At 39.5% G+C, this 14,334-nt stretch overlaps 1 long non-coding RNA gene across 2 annotated transcripts in view; it reads right to left on the bottom strand.

Annotated features, from left to right (window-relative positions):
- Positions 1-876: 876 nt before the first annotated feature.
- The window catches only part of LOC129639488 (uncharacterized), a 72,290-nt gene continuing 58,832 nt past the window's right edge, over positions 877-14,334 (bottom strand). For both annotated transcript variants that reach the window (XR_008708429.1, XR_008708428.1), the window contains one exon: positions 877-1,788. This is a non-coding gene — a long non-coding RNA (uncharacterized LOC129639488). The remainder of the gene's footprint in view (positions 1,789-14,334) is intronic.

Here is a 14,334-nt window from a genome sequence, read left to right as displayed (position 1 = left end):
CTTAATAAGTTCTAGCTTTTGATTTAAAGTGAGAGACATGTGACTTTTCCTTTTACTTGAACACTTATAGGCCATTGTAAGGTTATTAATTGGCCTAATTTCAATATTGTTGTGTCTCAGGTAATAAGGAGACCTGAACAGAGGAGAGAGATGGAGGCACAGCCAGTCAGCAGAGAAGTCAGAATACACATACCATCTATCAATTACATCTGTCACATACAGGCATGATCTGTGATGCCCCAAAACCTACATTGTAATATAAAAGATCATCTATCACAAATCACCATAATAAATATAGCAATAATGAAAAAGCTTGAAATAGCATGAGAATTACCAAAATATGACAGAGATATGAAGTAAGCAAATGTTAGAAAAATAGTGCCAATAGATTTGCTCAATGCAGGGTTACCACAAACCTATAATTTGAAAAATACACACACACAATTATCTGTGTAAATTAAAGCACAATAGAATGAGGTATGCCTACATATAAAAAGGGAATAAAATCAGTACCTGAAAGAGACATCTGCAACATCATGCTTGTTGTAGACATTATTTAAAATAATCAAGACATGGAAACAACCTAAGTGTCCAGCAACTGATGCATGGATAAAGAAATGGAATGGAATGCTAATCATCCAGAAAAAGAAGGAAATCTTGACATTTGTGACTATATGGGTGTACCTTGAGGGCATTATGCAAGTGAAATAAGTCAGAGAAAGACAAATACTCTAAGATATCACTTATATATAGAACCTTAAAAAATGAACTCATAGAAACAGAGTAGATTGGTTGTGGTCAGGGGCAGAGGAGTGGGAAAAAATGGGTGAAAGTGGCTATTTCTAAATATAAGGAATAAGTTTTAGTAATTTACAGCATGATGACTATAGTTAACAATACCATATTGTATCCTTGAAAGTTGCTAAGAGAATATAGATCCTAAAAGTTCTTACCAGACACACAAAAAAATTGTATCTACATGAGATGATAGATGTGTTAATTAACTTCATCGTGGTAATCATTTCACAATACATATATCAAATAATCACATTTTATACCTTTAACTTATACAATATTATATTTCAACAAAGCTGGAGAAAACATTATTTATCAAAAAATAGAAGAATATACTTGCTGAGCACTAGACAAGGTGTTGGACAATGTGTTAATGAGATTTCAGAGCTTCATAATCTAATGGAGAGAACTGAATTATTCATGCCTTGGTGAGTGTGGACTCTAACACATGAAATCATCTTGACTAATTTCCATTCTTTAGACAAGGTCAAGATATTCCATTGCATATCTACTATATGGCACATTATATTCCTTAAGACCTTGAAAAGTGTTATGCGAAGATCTGTCTCTCTGCTCCCCTCTTATTCTGGGAAGACACTGAGAAATCACTTGTAAGGGCCAGGTAAATGAGGAAGGGTTGCATTTGATGTCACTAGACTATGGAGGATGGGGGCGTGAAAGGATGTCAGGAATTTGTAAGCACCACCAGCCATTTTTAAAAATGCTTCTTAAAAGTGCAGGTGGAAAAAAAAAATTTAATCATAATGTAGATCCTATGAAGGCATAAACTGGAAAACTCGTTCAGATGCTGAGCTGACTCTGACACTAGGGCCCTTTCAGTGCCCTCTCAATCAAGCCTGCTGAAATGACTGCTAAACTAAAATTAATTCACTGTAGAGACTTCTGAAGGGATTTTGCTGTGCACTTCTATTTCTGAATGAAATTCACAGTTGAACTTCTTCTGACTTTTGATCTTCATGAAGGGAGTTCTTCCTGTGAGTTGTGAAAGGAGAATGAGAATGTGAAAAGAATGGACATTAAAATGTCAAATATATATCAAACAGAAGAATCATTTTCTCTTGATTCAGCCATAGCCAAGACTCAAAAGAAAATACACTAGATTTTATGACATCACCCTTTTTTAGCATAGTGTACATAAGCTAGGCTAAACTGAATCCACAGGGGCTTGATGCAGGTTGGGAGCTCTCCCAAGAAAATCCTCTGGCAATGAGAAAGAACACTCCACTGACCTCTCCCTATATAGTCCACAATGTCCTATGGCATGTAAAGATAGCTGTGGAAAGCATAATATTTTACATGGCATCAGAAACTGATGAATAATGCACATATTTCAGGCAGAGAGACAGTAGAGTAAGTAGAGAGAGCAGATGCTAAAGTGTGCCTGGCTTCAAATCTCACCTCTGCTATTTACATGTTGTGTGACTTTGGTGAAGTTATTTATTCAGCAAATATTAAGTGAGATTTTAATATGTGCAAAGTTTTATTTTAGGCATTTTAGACATCTAAATCAACAAAACAGGTGCAGATCCCTGCCTTCATAAATCCTGCATTCTAGTGGCAGAACAAAGACAATAAACAATAAATGTAACAAATTTCATACTATATTTGCTTGAGGTAAAGGTAAAGTGATATAATAGTGCCTAGCACATAGGACATGCTTCATTAATTTTAACTACTGTTATTATTGCCCCATGATGTAATTTGACCAAAGACTGTTTCCTACCAAAATGCCATTAATCCCCTAGAAAAATACTTCTTCAGTTCATCCTCTCTTTTATGGAAACAGTCATAGCATGCCACTCCTCAATTACGTAGATTTCAGGAATGGCTGAGGAAAAATGGACACCCAGACTGATTCCAGTTATATAAAATATTCTTATGAAATATCCTTATGGAAAATAAATATAGAAACCAAACACTACACTTATAACTTACCTATGAAATCTTGATTTTTCTCCCTCAATCTTGTTTTCACCACTCTTCCACTTACTAATAACTCCTTGCATTGATCCTTTCTTTTAAACAACCCTTTCTTTCTAGTCTTATTACTGTCTTCTGTCCAAGTCCCCTGCCTTTATCCAATGGCTAGAAAAATTATAGTCTTAAGGCATTCAGAGGTTGTTTGATGCTTTTGAACAGGGTCAAGTATTTCATGAGTTTTTTTACTTCATAGCCACTCACTATTAATAACTCTTTTCATTGAGTAAGGAGACTGTACTGGCTCTCATCAAATACACTTAAGGAGAAGGCTAGAAAGGTGAAAATGTTGAAAGGAAACATACAGAGGCACTCATTCCAGAACCCATGTTCACTAAGACACTAGAGATGCCAAGAAGCAGGAATGCTTAGCAACAGCTCCCTTGATCTCCTAGAGTTCACCCATTTATTGTGTGTATGTATCTTTCAGAGTGAGGAGTGGGTGGAGAACAAGGAAGATTTGGAGAATAGTGTATGAGAACATCAAAGGAAGAGAAGCAGGAAAGGAATTAAGTGCGGCAAGGCAAATCAGAGGTCTGAAAACCAAGTTCAACTCCAGGGATTAGCTTTATAATAAGAAAAAAACAGAAGAGAAAAACAAAATATAGGTACACAGAAATGTGCCATTTGAATAGGGCTTAAAGCATGAAACTCAAATGGACATTTGAAGACTGAAGCTCAATTTCTCCACCTCTTTATTTAAAAGTACTTAATACTGTATTTTACAGGCACTCTATCTATCAGATCTAGTCCCTTAAATCTATTTCTCACTTCCACTATATAATCATAAGGGATTTGATTTAGGTCATACCTGAGTGGTCTAGTGGTTTTCCCTACTTTCTTCAATTTAAGTTTGAATTTGGCAATAAGGAGTTCATGATCTGAGCCACAGTCAGCTCCCGGTCTTGTTTTTGCTGACTGTATAGAGCTTCTCCATCTTTGGCTGCAAAGAATATAATCAATCTGATTTTGGTGTTGACCATCAGGTGATGTCCATGTATAGAGTCTTCTCTTGTGTTGTTGGAAGAGGGTGTTTGCTATGACCAGTGCATTTTCTTGGCAAAAAAAAAAAAAAAAAATAGATGGGGAAACAGTGGAAACAGTGTCAGACTTTATTTTTGGGGGCTCCAAAATCACTGCAGATGGTAACTGCAGCCATGAAATTAAAAGACGTTTACTCCTTGGAAGGAAAGTTATGACCAACCTAGATAGCATATTCAAAAGCAGAGACATTACTTTGCCAACAAAGGTTCGTCTAATCAAGGCTATGGTTTTTCCAGTAGTCATGTATGGATGTGAGAGTTGGACTGTGAAGAAGGCTGAGCACCGAAGAATTGATGCTTTTGAACTGTGGTGTTGGAGAAGATTCTTGAGAGTCCCTTGGACTGCAAGGAGATCCAACCAGTCCATTCTTAAGGAGATCAGCCCTGGGATTTCTTTGGAAGGAATGATGCTAAAGCTGAAACTCCAGTACTTTGGCCACCTCATGCGAAGAGCTGACTCATTGGAAAAGACCCTGATGCTGGGAGGGAATGGGGGCAGGAGGAGAAGGGGATGGCAGAGGATGACATGGCTGGATGGCATCACTGACTCGATGGACGTGAGTCTGGGTGAACTCCAGGAGATGGTGATGGACAGGGAGGCCTGGCGTGCTGCGATGGGGTCGCAAAGAGTCAGACACGACTGAGCGACTGAACTGAACTGAACTGAATACTGTATTTTTACCTTTTTCAAAAAATATTCATTTAAAAATATTTTTATTTATTTATTATTGTCCATAGTGAGTCTTCATTGCTGCATGGACTTTCTTCTAGTTGTGGTGAGCAGGGTCTACTTTCTAGTTGTGGTACACAGGCTTTTCATTGCAGTGGCTTCTCTTGTGGAGCAGTGGCTCCAGAGCATGTGATCTTCAGTAGCTGCAGCATGTGGGCTCAGTAGTTGCAGCTCCCAGGCTCAATAGTTGTGGCACATGGGCTTAGTTGCTCTGTGGCATATGGGATCTTCCCAGATCAGGGATCAAACCCATGTCTTCTGCATTGGTAGGTCATTCTTTACCACTGAGCCACCAGGGAAGCTCCAGTACTTTATATTTTAACTAAAAATAATGTGATATTAAATAAGCAGAAACTTGTCACCAACTTAAAAGCTTAAAAATATTTTCACCTTTCTTTAAAGCATGTTTTACAAGAGTATTAGAATAATACATATTACTATGATTGTTAAGTACCTACTAGGGATGAGACATTTTATATGTTTTGTCTCACTTATTTCCCTTTTGTATGGTATAGTAATTTTTACAGATGAGAAAACATAGGCTCAAAGTTGTTAAGTCACTTGCACTAAGGCTTTCAGCTGATGGTGAGACAAGGTTTGGAATTCAGATTAGGACTGACTCCCAAATCTTTTCATTTTAGCATGCTTTTTTCTTCCAAATAGAACTTGTCCACATTTTGTTCTTTTTTCATATATGAGTCATACCTCCTCAAATAGACATGAGCCATCACTGAGTTTTCTTTCTTATCTCTCCTTCAGCTCATAGTACAAGGGCACACAATAAACTTTAATAATGTCTTGCTAAGTGGTTCATAAACTTCCGTGGCTTTACCAACATTTTGGTTGACAAGGAACAGAAAATAATCAAACATAACAACTATAAGGGTAGTAAAAATGATCAAATTTTACTCAAAATATGGCCAGGGAAGACTATCATCCATTCTTGCTGAAACAGATACTGGGTCCTAAATGTTTATTAAGCCTCTAGTAAGTGCAAAGGCAGAAGAATCAGAGATGAAATTGCCAACATCTGTTGGATCATAGAAAAAATAAGAGAGTTCCAGAAAAACATCTACTTCTGTTTTATTGACTATGACAAAGCCTTCGAATATGTGGATCACAACAAACTGTGAAAAATTCTTAAAGAGATGGGAATACCAGACCACCTTACCAGCCTCCTAAGAAATCTGTGAGCAGGCCAAGAAGCAATAGTTAGAACTGGACATGGAACAATGGACTAGTTCCATATTGGGAAAGGAGTACGTCAAGGCTGTATATTGTCATCCTGTTTATTTAACTTATACGCAGAGTGAAAGTGAAAATGAAAGTTGCTCAGTTGTGTCCAACTCTTTGCAATCCCATGAACTATACAGTCCATGGAATTCTCCAGGCCAGAATACTGGAGTGGGGAGCCTTTCCCTTCTCCAGGGCATTTTCCCAACCCAGGGACCAAACTCAGGTCTCCCGCACTGCAGGCGGATTCTTTACCAGTTGAGCCACAAAGGAAGCCCAAGGATACTGGAGTGGGACCTTTGTTGGCAAAGTGACATCTCAGCTTTTTAATACGCTGCCTAGGTCTTTCATAGCTTTTCTTCCAAGGAGCAAGCGTCTTTTAATTTCATGGCTGCAATCAACATCCACAGTGATTTTGGAGCCCAAGAAAATAAAATCTGTCACTGTTTCCACTTTTTCCCCACCTATCTGCCACGAAGTGATGGGGCCATATGCCATAATCTTAGTTTTTTGAATGTTGATTTCAAGCCAGCTTTTTCACTCTCCTCTTTCACTTTCATCAAGAGGCTCTTTAGTTCCTCTTTCCTTTCTGCCATTAGAGTGGTATGACCTGCATATCTGAAGTTGTTGATATTTGTGGTTCAAGCAGTAAAGAATCTGACTGCAATGCAGGAGCCACAGGAGTCACAGGTTCAATCCCTAGGTTGGGAGGATCTTCTGGAGGAGGAAATGCCAACCCACTACAGTATTCTTGCCTGGAGAATTCCATGGACAGAGGATCTTGTAGGGCTACAGTCCATGGGGTCACAAAAAGTTGGACACGACTGAAGCGAATTAGCCCAGCTCAGCCTCCAGGGAAAAGTGGGATTCAGTTACACAAAAAAAGGAGGCAAGACAGTGGTGGTATCTAGAATTCTCACTTTAGAGAAGCTTAGGGGCAGTAAGCTGGGTTGGAAAGGAGGTAGGGAGTACTGTTTTACTTAAGCTGTAGGTCACAGTTGAGTTAAAAATAAAGTTTTCAGAGATGCTTTTACTTACACTTGATATAGGATTGAGGAAATATCCATCAGAGACTTAAAAATTATTATTTTAGAAAATTTTTGGTGTGGTTAGGGGACACAACACCCATGGCGGATCCATGTTGATGTATGGCAAAACCAATACAATATTGTAAAGTAATTAGCCTCTAATTAAAATAAATTAATTTAAATTAAAAAAATTATAGGGGGGTTATTTCAATTATAGGATACACATAGACTGGGGATGAGATGCTGAGTGGGAAGCCAGGACTTCCAAGGTAGCCAAACAACCATGGGAACAAGGGTAAAAGTGGGAATGGCCAGGATTTAAGTATAATTCATGGTTAATGGCCACTCAGGAACTGAGGCTAGTAACATAGACACACATAGATTTCAACAGATAAGAATATATAATTACACATACACATACACACTCTCATAATTTTTATAAGTTCCTTTTCAAAAATCCTCCACTAGTATACAAAAGGTCATCTATGAGGTAGGCTCCCATTTCCTGGTAGCCAATAAATACTTATGTGTTTCCTTCCTCTTGGAACCTTGGATCTGAATGCCTACAACCCATTCTTCTGTTTGCAGACAAACTGGAGATGCCAGCCACTATGCTGATTGAGAAACAAATCAGTATACAGAAACTGCTCATGCTCAGTCGCTGTCATGTCCAACTCTTTGGGACCCCATGGACTGCAGCCCACCAGCCTCCTCTGTCCAGGGGATTTTTCATGGAAGAATACTGGAGGGTATTGTCATTTCCTCCTCCAGGGGATCTTCCCAACCCAGGGATTGAACCTGTGTCTCCTGCATTAGCAGGCAGTAGACACCTTGGAGCCCCATACAGAAACTGCTGCTGCTGCTGCTGCTAAGTCACTTCACTCGTGTCCGACTCTGCGCGACCCCAGAGACAGCAGCCCACTAGGCTCCCCCGTCCCTGGGATTCTCCAGGCAAGAATACTAGAGTGGGTTGCCATTTCCTTCTCCAATGCATGAAAGTGAAAAGTGAAAGTGAAGTAATTCAGTCGTGCCTGACTCTTAGCAACCCCATGGACTAGAGCCTACCAGGCTGCTCTGTCCATGGGATTTTCCAGGCAAGAGTACTGGAGTGGAGTGCCATTGCCTTCTCTGATACAGAAACTAGACAGCACTAAAACAAAAATTAAAATCCAAAGGCTTCTACATGATCAGAAATTAATGGAATCTCGTGTGGTAATGAAATTTCTTTTTTATAGCCAGTTTGCTTCTCCTAGGCTGCTTCTTCACTCCCTCTCCATTATCTTACCCTTCCTTACTCTTGGCAAAGGAAATCAAAGCTCTCTTCAGTCAAAGAGGATCCCAGCAGGAGGGAAGAAGACTCTTTTGGAAGTAGACCAGTCTCTGACTTCTCCCCTCTCTTTCACACACAGGCCTCTTGGTTTCAAACTATGTCAAATACCTCTTGATTCTTAAGAAAAGATGTAAGAATAGCCAGGTTGGTTTCTGCAAAACAGATTTACACTCAACCCATTCTATATTCAGCTTCCCAGGTGACTCAGTGGTAAAACAAAAATCTGCCTGCTGAGCAGGAAACGTGGGTCTCCTCCCTTGGTCAGGAAGATCCTCTGGAGAAGGAACTGGCAGCCTACTCCAGTATTCTTGCCTGGAAAATCCCATGGACAGAGGAGCCTGGTGGGCTATGGTCCATGGGCTCACAAAGAATCAGACACAACTTAATGACTAAACCACCACGACCACCATTCTATATTCACACCCTCTCCAAGAATTTCCTCCTATTTGAGACTTCCATATCCCCCACCCATCTTTAAGTCTATGAGTATATGTTGTATAAATTTATATATACAGAGAGAGAGAGAGAGATTATGATTGAAAAATACATATATGCACACACAATAAAAGATAAACTAAATTAGAAAGTCCTGGTACAGTATCATAGACTCAGCTCAGTTACCACATATATGCATAGTAATATGGCAAAATTTCATCACCCCAAAGAAGTTTTTCCATTATACTTTACTGATAATAAAATGACACTAATAATTGCTCTGAAAATTTACAGAGAAAAACACAACAGTGAATTGTTTTGTGGTCGAAGGATCTGAAATTGGAAGTTAGAAGACCTGGGCTCCAACCTAGACCTGGGCTTTAGGTGATCTGCTGTATGACCAACAGCAAATCACCTTATCGTTTTAGGCCTCAGTTAACTGAAGTCAAAATCTCCACTCTACCTATCTCATAGGGATGTTACAGTGAGTAAGTGAAAATAAGACTGTGAGAACGTTAGAAAAAGATAAATAAACATAATATATTTTAAGAATAATAGAAAAGGTAATAATCATAAATATTTACAATTTTTATTTCCAACTAAGGTACAACTGACTTTCCAAATCATTTATGCAGTAATGGAATTCAGCAGTTTCCTTTTCATTGTGCACACTGATAGTAGTAGATAACTTATATTGAGTATTATATAGGTGTTTTAAATATATTAGCTCCTTTTACAACTCACAGCATCACAGTGGGTTGGGCAAACTGAGAATCCAGAGAGGTTAAGTAACTTGTCTAAGGTTAGGAAATAGAGACGCTAAGACTAATTTAGTCAGTCTGATTGCAGAGCCTAACATACCATATTACCTCATTGATTAGATAAAAAAGCGAAATATGAATGAATTTGAACACTAGAGGCCGATAGCCAGTCTCTCATTTAATGAAGAACTTATGAACCAATCTGTCAGTCTTGCATGAATCTTGCTTTCGGAAAATTTTATTTCTGAAACATCACTATCTGAAAGTGACATACTTAACAAGGTAAAACAAATTGTCTCTCTGATTCTAATTAACAATTCTGATTGAGAAAAATGTTGAAATCAATGGAAAACTGAGATTAGATGTATTATAATCATTCAAGTCTTTCTTGTCCTTCTTTCCAAAGATAATATAGCTGGCCAAGACTGATTATAAATTCTGTAAGAGGCCAGAATCATGAATTATCATAGAATGCAAAAACCCAGCAAATACAAAACTCCAGTTCTGAGGTACCTGCATTTGCTGCTTAGGACTCAGGACAAGAACTGTGATATACAGTGAGTTCTCAGGGAGTACTCACTGGATGGATTTGATTGCAACAAGGAACATGATAGCTACTGTTTGAGAGGGGACTCAAATATCGGAGAGGACAAAGCTAAAATGGCAAAGTGGCTACTTGAACTGATAAACTAGGATGGCCATGTCAATGTCTCTGGTTCTTACATGGTGTTTAAGGGCTAGGAGAATTCTAGTTCATTAGAAAGATCATTTAGAAATACAACATAGAAATTTATTAGAGCACAATGTTGTACCAAAGTACAAGATGGAATTTCTACAGTGTTATAATATTCATGAACCATTAAAATACTTTAAGGAAAGAACATTTCACATGCTTTCACACTCTACATCAATAGTCCAAGTGTCACCCACTCGCAGTTAATTTCCTTACGTCTCTCCATTTGAGAGAAATCATGAGAAAAGCAGGAGATAATCTGAGACTCAGAAAGTTAAGTGAACTTTAATTCTGAACTGCTCTGTGATCCTTCTTGTTTGTTCATCTACTCCCACCCACAATCAAACAGTCACAGTCAGAATTCTCAGATAAATTAAGATTATATCAAAATCACTTTTTCCAGAAAAGAATTCCCAGTTAAAAAAAGAACCTCTTGCTACAGTGGCAGATACACTCAGCTTCTATCTCAAGCCAGATAGCCAGCCTAAAAGGAGTTTTTAAATCCATAGCAAATGGAAGACTGGCATCATGAAAATGGTGAAAGAAGTTTTCTATCATTTCACCCTCCCCTCAAGGGGGGAAAAAAAAGATTCTTTTTTCTCATCAACAAGAGAGCATTCATGGAAGTCTAGGAGTCATCAGAAAAGTCCCAGCATACTGCTGGAACAAAACAAAAACTCCAAGATTGGGTACACTGAAGAGGGTAAGAGGATCAGTTTCATTTTACCTGTGTCAACCTTCCCTCAAGGTGGCAGAGCCCAGGATCAAGAGAGAATTTCTTGGTCCATAATTTTTCCAACAGATGAAAGTGAGAGAATGTGAGGGAGGGCCCAGTCTGCCTAACTGTAAAAGATGCTGCCAAAGAGACCCGCTTCTTTCTTGACCCCTCCAGAAGACTGAAAAATGAAAGTGAAAATGTTAGTCACTCAGTCATGTCCAATTCTTTGTGACCCCATGGAGTGTAGCCAGCCAGGCTCCTTTGTCCATGGAATTCTCCAGGCAAGAATACTGGAGTGGGTAGCAATTCTATTCTCCAGGGGATGTTCCTCACCTAGGGAGGGAATTGGGGTCTGCAGCATCACAGGCAGACTATTTACCATCTGAGCTACAAGGGAAGCCCCAGAAAACTGAGGTGTGCTATAAAACTGGAGGTTTGGAAGTGGCTCAGACAACAGCAGCTAGGGCTCTCTTAAGGCATCAAAGAAACACATCAAGAAGACTTCCCATAAACTGCTGGGGACATCTCACCCTCAGATGCTCCCAACTGGCCCATGGGCACCTCCAATACTCCATATGTCTCAGACAAACACACTTCCACCCCATGACTGGCTCTCTGCCCATGCCCCCAAGGACAGAGAGAATGAACCTTTGCAGATAGCCAGTAAGCATACACAGAAAGCTGGCCCAACTTTAGGGAATTGGGAGAAACCACACAAACTTCAGTATTCAGTGCTGCCCTGCTGCTGCTAAGTCGCTTCAGTCATGTCTGACTCTGTGCGACCCCATAGATGGCAGCACACGAGGCTCCCCCGTCCCTGGGATTCTCCAGGCAAGAACACTGGAGTGGGTTGCCATTTCCTTCTCCAATGCATGAAAGTGAAAAGTGAAAGTGAAGTCACTCAGTCGTGTCCGACTCTTAGTGACCCCATGGACTACAGCCCACCAGGCCCTCCGTCCATGGGACTTTCCAGGCAAGAGTACTGGAGTGGGGTGCCATGGGGAAAGCAAAATCAGACTGATTATATTCTTTGCAGCCAAAGATGAAGAAGCTCTATATAGTCATCAAAAAAAAAAAAAAAAAAGACCGGGAGCTGACTGTGGCTCAGATCATGAACTCCTTAATGCCAAATTCACACTTAGATTGAAGAATGTGGGGAAAACCACCAGACCATTCAGGTATGACCTAAATCAAATCCCTTACAATGATACACTGGAAGTGACAAATAGATTCAAGGGATTAGATCTGATAGACACAGTGCCTGAAGAACAATGGAGGTTCGTAACACTGTACAGGAGGGGGTGAACTAAACCATCCCCAAAAAGAGGAAATGCAAAAAGGCAAATTGATTGTCTGAGGAGGCCTTACAAATAGCTGAGAAAACAAGAGAAGCAAAAGGCAAAGGAGAAAAGGAAAGATAAATCCATCTAAATGCAGAGATCCAAAGAATAGCAAGGAGAGATTAGCCTTCCTGGGAGATCAGTGCAAAGAAATGGAGGAAAACAATAGAATGGGAAAGACTGGAGATCTCTCCAAGAAAATTAGAGATACTGATGGAATATTTCATGCAAAGATGGGCACAACAAAAGACAGAAACAGTATGAACCTAACAGAAGCAGATGATATTAAGAAGAGGTAGCAAAAATACACAAAGAACTATACACAAATGATCTTAATGACCCAGATAATCATGATGGTGTAATCACTCATCTAGAACCAGACATCCTGAAGTGTGAAGTCAAGTAGGCCTTAGGAAGCATCACTACGAAAAAAACTAGTGGGGGTAATGGAATTCCAGTTGAGCTATTTCAAATCCTAAAAGATGATGCTGTTAAAGTGCTGCACTCAATATGTCAGCAAATTTGGAAACTTCAGCAGTGACCAAAGGACTGGAAAAGATCAGTTTTCATTCAAATCTCAAAGAAAGACAATACCAAAGAATGTTCAAACTACCACACAACTGTACTCATCTTACAGCATGAAATTAAAAGACGCTTACTCCTTGGAAGGAAAGTTATGACCAACCTAGATAGCATATGGAAAAGCAGAGACATTACTTTGCCAACAAAGATCCGTCTAGTCAAGGCTATGGTTTTTCCAGTGGTCATGCATGGATGTGAAAATTGGACTGTGAAGAAAGCTGAGCACTGAAGAATTGATGCTTTTGAACTGTGGTGTTGGATAAGACTCTTGAGAGTCCCTTGGACTTCAAGGTGATCGAATCAGTCCATTCCAAAGGAGATCAGTCCTGAGTGTTCTTTGGAAGGAATGATGCTAAAGCTGAAACTCCAATACTTTGGCCACCTCATGTGAAGAGTTGACTCACTGGAAAAAATTCTGATGCTGGGAGGGATTGAGGGCAGGAGGAGAAGGGGACGACAGAGGATGAGATGGCTGGATGGCATCACTGACTCGATGGACATGAGTTTGGGTGAACTCTGGGAGTTGGTGATGGACAGGGAGGCCTGGAATGCTGCAATTAATTGGGTTGCAAAGAGTCAGACACAACTGAGCGACTGAACTGAACTGAACTGCTAGCAAAGTAATGCTCAAAATTCTCCAAGCTAGGCTTCAACAGTACGTTAACCAAGAAATTCCAGATGTACAAGGTGGATTTAGAAAACACAGAAGAACCAGAGATCAAATCGCCAACATCCGTTGGATCATTGAAAAAGCAAGAGAATTCTACAAAAAAACATCTACTTCTGTTTCATTGACTACGCTAAAGCCTTTGACTATGTGGATTACAAAAAACTGTGTAAAATTACTAAAGAGATGGGAATACCATAATACCTATGTGTTTCCTGAGAAATCTGCATGCGTGTCAAGAAACAACAATTAGAACCAGAAATGGAACAATAGATTTATTCCAAATTGGGAAAGGAGTACTTCAAAGATGTATATTGTCATCCTGCTTATTTAACTTATATGCAGAGGGCATCGCGAGAAATGCTGGACTGGATGAGGCACAAACTGGAATCAAGATTTCCAGGAGAAATACCAAAAACCTCAGATATGCAGATGGCACCACCCTTATGGCAGAAAGTGAAGAGGAACTAAAAAGTCTCTTGATGAAAGTGAAAGAAGAGAGTGAAAAAGCTGGCTTAAAATTCAACATTCAGAAAACTAAGATCATGGCATCTGGTCCCATTATTTCATGGCAAATAGATGGGGAAACAATGTAAACAGTGACAACTTTATTTTATTGTGCTCCAAAGACACTACAGATGGTGACTGCAGCCATGAAATTAAAAGACACTTGCTCTTTGGATAAAAGCTATGACCAACGTATACAGCATATTAAAAAGCAGAGACATCACTTTGCCAACAAAGGTCCATCTAGTCAAGGCTATGGTTTTTCCAGTAGTCATGTATGGATGTGAGAGCTGGATGATAAAGAAAACTGAGTGCTAAAGAATTGATACTTTTGAACTGTGGTATTGGTGAAGAATCTTGAGTGTCCCTTGGACTGCAAGGAGATCAAACGAGTCAATCCTAAAGGAAATCAATCCTGAATATTCGTTGAAAGG

This window comes from Bubalus kerabau, chromosome X (assembly GCF_029407905.1).
Source record: "Bubalus kerabau isolate K-KA32 ecotype Philippines breed swamp buffalo chromosome X, PCC_UOA_SB_1v2, whole genome shotgun sequence".
Taxonomy (NCBI): domain Eukaryota; kingdom Metazoa; phylum Chordata; class Mammalia; order Artiodactyla; family Bovidae; genus Bubalus; species Bubalus kerabau.
Note: the sequence above shows the minus strand (reverse complement) of the source record. Positions and strands in the feature narration are given on the sequence as shown.